General features: G+C 36.1%; 1 long non-coding RNA gene across 1 annotated transcript; it reads left to right on the top strand.

Annotated features, from left to right (window-relative positions):
• Positions 1–2,660: 2,660 nt before the first annotated feature.
• LOC114459277 (uncharacterized) lies at positions 2,661–4,702 on the top strand. The gene is made up of 3 exons (XR_003673295.1): positions 2,661–2,897; positions 3,154–3,206; positions 4,644–4,702. It is a non-coding gene; the product is annotated as an uncharacterized LOC114459277 (long non-coding RNA).
• The last annotated feature ends 3,112 nt before the right edge of the window (positions 4,703–7,814 follow it).

Genomic DNA, 7,814 nt, shown 5'->3' with positions numbered 1-7,814 from the left:
AAATAAATAAACAGGAGACAGAAGGGTTTCATTCATAGACTTATTAAAAAGTTTATTTAGTCACTTTAAAGTATTTAAAAAGCTAAATGAGCCTCTGTTTAGATAGTTTTAGTAGCACAGGCTACATACCTGAGCTAACGTCAGTAAACTCTACTAAACTTACATTATTAGTTTCATGGTTAAAGATGTTAATTTACAGGTTCTCTGTCTGAAAACAGCTGCTGGTTTAAGAGTAAATTAGTGCAGAAAACAACCTTTTGGTCTGTGAAACCATTAAATATTGAGAATCAATCATTTCAGCAAAACAGATGATATTATCAGTTAAACATCTTGTAAGTGCAGGTAAATGTAGTATCTATATAGAGCCAGGAGGTGGTGGTAGAGCTACAGTATAGATGTGCTGTTCCACAGGTTGGACCATGTGAATAGATTGTAAACTTTCCATGTGACCAGCAGTGATTAGAACTCAGTGAAGGAGAACCAGCAGAACAACAAGGATGCTTTAAAAGCACAGAGTCAGTTAAACTCAGACACAGAGTAGCTCATCTGGAGGACTGGGACCATTCCTGGAGGACTGGGACCATTCCTGGGGGGCTGGGACCATTCCTGGAGGAGGACTGGGACCATTCCTGGGGGGCTGGGACCATTCCTGGGGGTCTGGTCTGATGTCAGTTGGAAAGTGATGGAGTGTGTGAGGCTGTGAGGGCTTGAAGCACTAGAAATAAAAAGTGTTATTTCTGTGTCCAGTAAATACATTTTGTTAGTTTTGTTTTGTTCTCAGAGGAAAAAACTTCAGGGTTCACTGTTCAGTTACTGTTTATTTTATGCATTAAACAGTGTCATATATGTATTTACCTCCCTATAGGCTACATGATGGAGCCACTGCACTACTGATACTAATGGAATCATTTACAATCTCATTCTTACTTTTTTTTTCCCAAACTACATTTTAGTCGAGTCATAAAAAGTTACTCAGAGATAATAAACAAATTTACACAAAACAAAAAAGAAACAAACTACAAAACAAAGCCACTCACTGTCACATTAACATGTGAAGCACAATAAAACAACTTAGACTATACACAATGTATCTATAATGACATATCTACAATTACACAAATATAAACATATTTACACACATATATTTACACACAGATTAAACCTGTTCTTTCTTGGTTTCTTTTAAAACACTAAAAACTTAGACATATCTCAATATAAACTGTCAATATAATCTCCTGTATAACATAGGAGCAACAAAGACACAAAAAGTGATTTTACCTTTAACTGCAACAACAGATGGATTATATGGTATTTGTCCAAATGTATCACTACACTGTAAACCCAAACAGCCCTGCTAACTCAAAGTTATTGTATGAACAGCAATCAAAATTGGCTATCAAGTTAACCCAACAATAAATTATTAGGTTCTCTGAACGAGTAACCAAGTTTTAATTTAAAGTAGGTTATATTAATTGAGTGATCTTCAGCGCTTTACTCAATAAATTTGAAATGCGCAGACGTGCTACGTCATCACGTCATGTCGTCATGATGTTGGTGCTCAGTATCTTTGCGTGAGCAAGGCAGCGAGTTAAACTTTAATGGCGTTGGTGAAGCGAGGAGCGAGAGGATTCAAGAAACTGGTAAGTAGAAGGATAAACTCTTTAAAACAAAGTTGCATGGTGTTTAATTACACAAATATCACAGCAGATTTGTATTTTTAGTTCATGTGCACTTCGTACACACTTAGTTTAACACATGCGTCGACCTTTTTAAGCTCGTCTTCGGTGAGCACGTGGTCAAACGGAGTGCAAGTTGCACTGTGCAACAGTAATGATAATTATTTAACGTGGATTCTATTCTCACTATTTCTAAATGTTTGGTTTTAATGTTGTACTAAGGTTAAAGTTATAGTCCGAAAAAGCCGTGGTTCCTTCTGTATTAACATTATCACGAACCGCGTTATGTCGGGCCTGCTGGCTGGACTTTCACCTGTGGATTTCACTTCTGCACGGGGCACTTTCCCTCTTTTCTTTACTCGTTTTTATATTAAAGCTAATAGGTGCGCATTTTTAGTAGGGATGCACTGAAATGTATGAGATAATCAGAAGAAATAAATATTCAAAGTACAATTGCATTCATGGCTCTGATTATGTATTAACCTCAGTGAAATAAAGCATTGTAATTGTATAAATTGATGTTAATGCTTTAAAGAATAAATCAATTAAAATGTCAAATTTATTTTAGACTGACATTCCCACAACGCACAATAAAAATAAAAGTACTAATAAATTAAATTAACTTGATCCAATGCTTTCATTTACTTTTAATAATAATGCACAGGCCTATAAAAGATAGAATAACCCTTATTATAAATGGTTGAATGGCTTATTTACATCTTTTAAGGAACACGTTTATGACCTATTTAATGTGTTTAGAAGAAAATGGCTGAATTTGCTTTCCACTGACTTTAAAGATGAAAAAAGTGAAACTGTTATAATAGTGAAAATTTAGACTGAAAGTCTATATTTTTGAATGGCAGTTTAAAGGCAAGTTATTGAAATGAGCTAATGTTCTTCATGATAAACACAACAAATGTTTTCTTGTTTTGACTTTGTATTTATTTACATTACTTATTTTTAAAACATGTATTTATTGTTTAATTAGAAATAAAAAGATGTCAGATAATTACATTCTCAAATTAAGAAGAAGAAATAATTAAATTATTTTAATTTAATAATGTTCGCCGGTAATGTGTGTACTGAGTATACTTAATAAACAATGCAAAACAACATAATGTGAGTGTGTTACCATGATGCTAACCAGGCCTGTGTTTGTATTTCTTCGTATGTTCAAGTGTGAGGCTGTGAGATCATCTCAAAATCATTTGAACATTTCAGGTAGGAAAACATCAACAGAAATGGCAGGTCTATAAGCGCACAACTTAGATGCATTGATTGTTAATAACTAACTTGCTCATCTTTTAACATTTTAATTTTTACTATAAATGGTGACTGTACAATGAGTTTTTGATAGAATTGTAAACTATTTATCTGTATATTAACTTTTTTTAAATTTCATTTATTGATATGTATTATTTAAAAATGGTTTTGAACATTAACAAATCATTGTGTGCATGTTGTGTACAAATATCAGACTACAGAGTGCTACAGAAAGTCAGCGGTTCACCATCAGACAGGTGCCAATAGGTGAGTTTTGTAAATTGTGTACTAATTTGAATTTTTTTAAAAATTTAAAGATTTTTGCCCTGAATTAATTTTTTTCAATTTATTGATGTGTTGTCAGCTGGTTGGCATGATCATGTTCTCCCTCATTCAAAATCTTACACAAATTTTTACTTGTTCAAATTCAATTTTTGAATAGCCAAAAGTGCAAAACAGAGCTGAAGTGGTTTAGACTTTAATTTATAATATTTACATTGCAGGTTGATATAGAGCTCGCCCTGTGTATTGGAGAGATGATTCGTCGCAATTACTTCACCCTTGAAAATTTGAATGAGAGAATTCTATCGTTTCCATACCAGCACACAGACAAGATTGACAAACCTCATAAAATACCATAGACCTTTGCTGTAAGGAAACGCATTGGTGGTAATGGCCATGAAAATGCCACATTGCTTAGACTGCTCCCTTTGATTATTGGGAATGCAGTTCCTGAAGAGGATGGAGCATGGACTGTGCTAATGGACTTAAAAGAGGTAGTAGAATTATCGCTGAGCTCTGAATTCACAGAGGAATCCATTCAGTATTTACAGTCCAAGATACAGGATGATAGAGAGATGCTGAAAGAAGTCTTTCCAAATTTCAAACTCCGTCCTAAGCATCACTACATTGAACACTATCCTGACCTTGTACGCCGTTTTGGGCCCCTTGTACACTTGTGGACAATGAGGTTTGAGGGTAAACACCGTTTTTTCAAGAGAGTTGTACACGGCACACAAAATTATAAAAATGTGTTAAAAACACTTGCAGACAGGCATCAATACATGGTAGCATACCATCTCAGTGCCTCAGGATTCTTCAAACCTCACCAGCAGACATCAAATGTCTCTTCTGTACTGGCATCAATGCTTCCAAATGTTGCTAAGACATACATTGAACAAATAACAGCAAGCAATGTTATTTACAGCACATCAAAGGTCTGCATTGATGTAACTGATTATGATGTAGGAATGTTTTTGTCTGTGGGACAAGAGGGAGGACTGCCTAGTTACTGTAGAGTTGAACAGGTTCCCCTGGTTAACAGTGATGTTGCCTTTCTTTGCCAAGAGCACACATCACACTACATTGAACACCTGAGATCTTACGAACTTTTCTCAAGCAATCTGACTATTCACACCCCATCAGAGCTAAATGACAAAACACCTCTTTGCGCTTACGACATAGATGGAAGATTGCTCTTGACACCCAAACGTTTCATATTATTACTCTAAATTATCTTGGAGTTGTGCAAACCAGTGGGGCTATGAATAAGCTGCCCCACTCCAGCATCTGGCCTTCCATACATCCCATCGTTCAAGTGGTGCCCCAGTGTTTGTGTGGACCAGTGGGTATGTGGACATGCATAGGTTGTGTGTGTGTGTGACCTTCACTCTCCATGAAAATTAACATGTTTTTGTCTTTTAGGAACCAAAAGATGGCTGCTACTCAGAATCATATGCTGCGTGTGTATGTTACATGAGACACCGCCCTGAAACTTACTCTACTTGAGCGACCAAAGTCAGTGGAGGAGCTGAAAGAAATAATGCAAGAGAGGTTCAAGCCAAGACTGGATGGGGACTTTAGCCTGCACTATGAGGATCCGGACTTTGATGGTGATCTTTGTCTTCTTGTGGACATCCAGGAGTTACCGTTGAAGGGAACATTGAGAGTCGTCAGATCCGAAGGTGACACCTCATCTACTGTTTCTTCTGACACACTCATACTCCCACATGTACCTGCGTTACAGCGCCAGAAGAGTTGGCCTGACCACTTTGTTGTTCCTGGTTTTGATTATGAAATGGAGCATATACTAGAAGAAGGAAATCGTGTTTATGAAGAATCAGGAAAATTGCTGAAGTTAAAGAGGTCACAGAAGAGTGAAATCCTTAAAAAAATGGCTGAAACGATCTACAGTTTTAAACCATACCCACATGTAAAGGAATTGTCAGTGGCTGCTCAGGCTTTGATTACAGCTAATCCATGTCTCAGAATGACAGCTGGTGATGACGGGGAGTTGGGATGGAAACGCCACTTAGGGTACAAGGTTGCATCATACCGTAACAATCTGGCTAAAGCTGGCGTTGCCGAAGTAGCAATCAACACAGGGAAGCGGAGCCGAAACAACCCCGACAATGATCACCCCCATCAAAACATAAAGAAAGCTCGAAAAGCTGAGGTCAACTATATCATCAACCTACCGAAGGATCAAACCCCAGCCACTCTGGAAACAATGAGAGAAGAAATCTTACATGAAGTCGAAAAGACAGAGAAAAACCAATTAGTCATAGGCAAGCTCATGAACACAACCTATGCCCTTCGTCGCCAAGAAATCGTTGGAGCCCTTGTAGCTCCGTGGGTGAAAGACGTCGTGGACAGATGGCCAGCCCTTCTTATGGAGTCACAGGTAAAAAATGAATAAATATATACATATATATTTTACTGTTCTTCCTGTTGAGAGCAATTCCTCAACATGACTCTTTAGCATGCCCACTTTGAACATGGTTGATTTTTTCCAATATTTAAATGACTTTTTGAAAAATCTACTTTTTCAAAAAATTCACCAAAAAGCAAATGGCAGATGTAAAAGCGGACAAAACATCACACTGTGACATTTTTGCAATTCACAGTAAACAAAGTTTACAGAGGTTTGTTTTTTAATTTCCTTTAGATTGTACAGCCTGTTTTAAATTAAAGAATGACAATTAACTGTCAACTTTGACCATGGTTCTGGTTCTGACTCATCTGACTTGGTTCTGACCTAATTGAATTTCCCTTGGTGTTGCTACCTGCCAAGTAAAAATTAATTTACCATTCTGTTTGTAACCCAGTTGAGAAAGTGTACCTTATTTCTTTGGTGAATATATATTTTTTTATTTTATTTTGAAGATTCATTTATTTTGGTAAGAGGAAGTGTGGGTATTTTGTTATTACCTTGACATCCTGTTAGTATGTTTTGATAATGACCTCATTGGTCCAGAGTTTTTATGTCCCGCCCCCCGAGACGTGAATTGAGACTCACGTTAGTATTTCGGCCTTTCTTTTGCCTTGCATGCTCAGGACCAGAGGACGTGTTAATGATAGTTCTTTTGCTACCAACTGAAAGAAACACTCTCTTAGTCACAGTGTGAACAGAGGAGCTGATAAAGAGTTCTGAGCTGTGTCTAATGTGGGATATCATCTTGGTGAGTTAATGTGTTTATTTGCAAGATGTAGTGATGCTAATGAAAAGCTAATGCTAACCGCGAGTGACATGCTAACAGGGAGCTAATGCTAATTGTGAGTGGTGAACTATCATTTATAAAAAAGAAAAAAAGCAATGTTATATATTTCTTCTTGTTTTATTGTTTTTTTTCCAAGGTTTTGGTTAAGTTTGTGAGATGTTAACATGTTTCTGATTGTATTTGTATGGTGTAACTGTGATTTTATCTGGCAGCTAACTGCATATGCCGATACTGTATATACAATTTAATGCCAAGTTTTAGTGATAAAAAGGGGATAACTTAAATCTATTTTTTTATTACCTGCTTGGTAATGCCAAAATAATTATTTTATGATTATTTCATGATTTATGAGATTTTGAAATGGATTAAAGTGAATATTTTATTGGGAAAAATATAAATATTTGGAAATACATGGGTTTAAAAAATTATTCATGTACAAAGAATATTTGAATTAAAGAAAAGAAAAAAGGAAAAAAAACAACATGCATGTTACTGATATTATAAGGAAAATAAAACCTAAAATATTTGGTTATTTGAGATAAACACCAGCTATAGCTATTTCAAGAATCTGAGAGAGGATATGATTTTGATTAGCTGTATGCAACATTTCTTTGCTATACAGGCTAGGTTTCTTTGTTTGGATGGATTGTTATTGATGTTGACCTGGATGTGAGTGAAAATACTGGAATGGATTGGATCGGAACTCTCTCTTCAATGGAGATGGCGAGCCTGTGCCTGGAACCAGTGACCTGAAAACTATTTTTTCTCCTCTACTGGTTGGATTCAACATCGTGGTAACCACACAAACCTCCACGACAGAAGGATTATTATTTGTTTTGGTTGTTTTTTTCTTCAGTTTCCTAACTGACAGACTTTTGACATTTTGACATTTCTTCCAGGAAAAAACAAACTGAACTCAAAAGACTGATTGAGGTTTTTTTTTTTTGGTTTCAAAGTGGTGCCCGAAAATTTAAATGTAACTTTTAGAAATGCCGGCTGTTAAGTTGTATACTGTTTAAAATTATTTGTTGTTATAAAACAAATAGCTCACTTCTGCCTCCAGCCATTTCATTGTTTCAATTCGTTGGGGTTTCTTCATTTTTTTGTAACTTTTGAGAACCTAGTACCTGGTCCATCCAAATTAGATAACCACAAAGAACATTTTTTTTTTAAACCAAGGGTTACAATATTTTGGCGAGCACAGCCAGGAGAACTTCCTATTTTTTTTTCTGTTTCTTGATTTTATGCAAACATAAGCCAAAATGGATGTAGTCGAACAGGAATCTGTGAAAATCCCAAATGCGATAATAGTGAGTGGAATGGCTGGAGATGAGCAATGTGAAGAAGTGTGTGAATTCTTAAAACAGTATGGGTC

The sequence above is a fragment of the Gouania willdenowi genome, unplaced genomic scaffold, assembly GCF_900634775.1.
Source record: "Gouania willdenowi unplaced genomic scaffold, fGouWil2.1 scaffold_281_arrow_ctg1, whole genome shotgun sequence".
NCBI lineage: Eukaryota > Metazoa > Chordata > Actinopteri > Blenniiformes > Gobiesocidae > Gouania > Gouania willdenowi.
The sequence above is the reverse complement of the archived record's forward strand: the minus strand, read 5'-3'. Positions and strand labels throughout refer to the sequence as shown.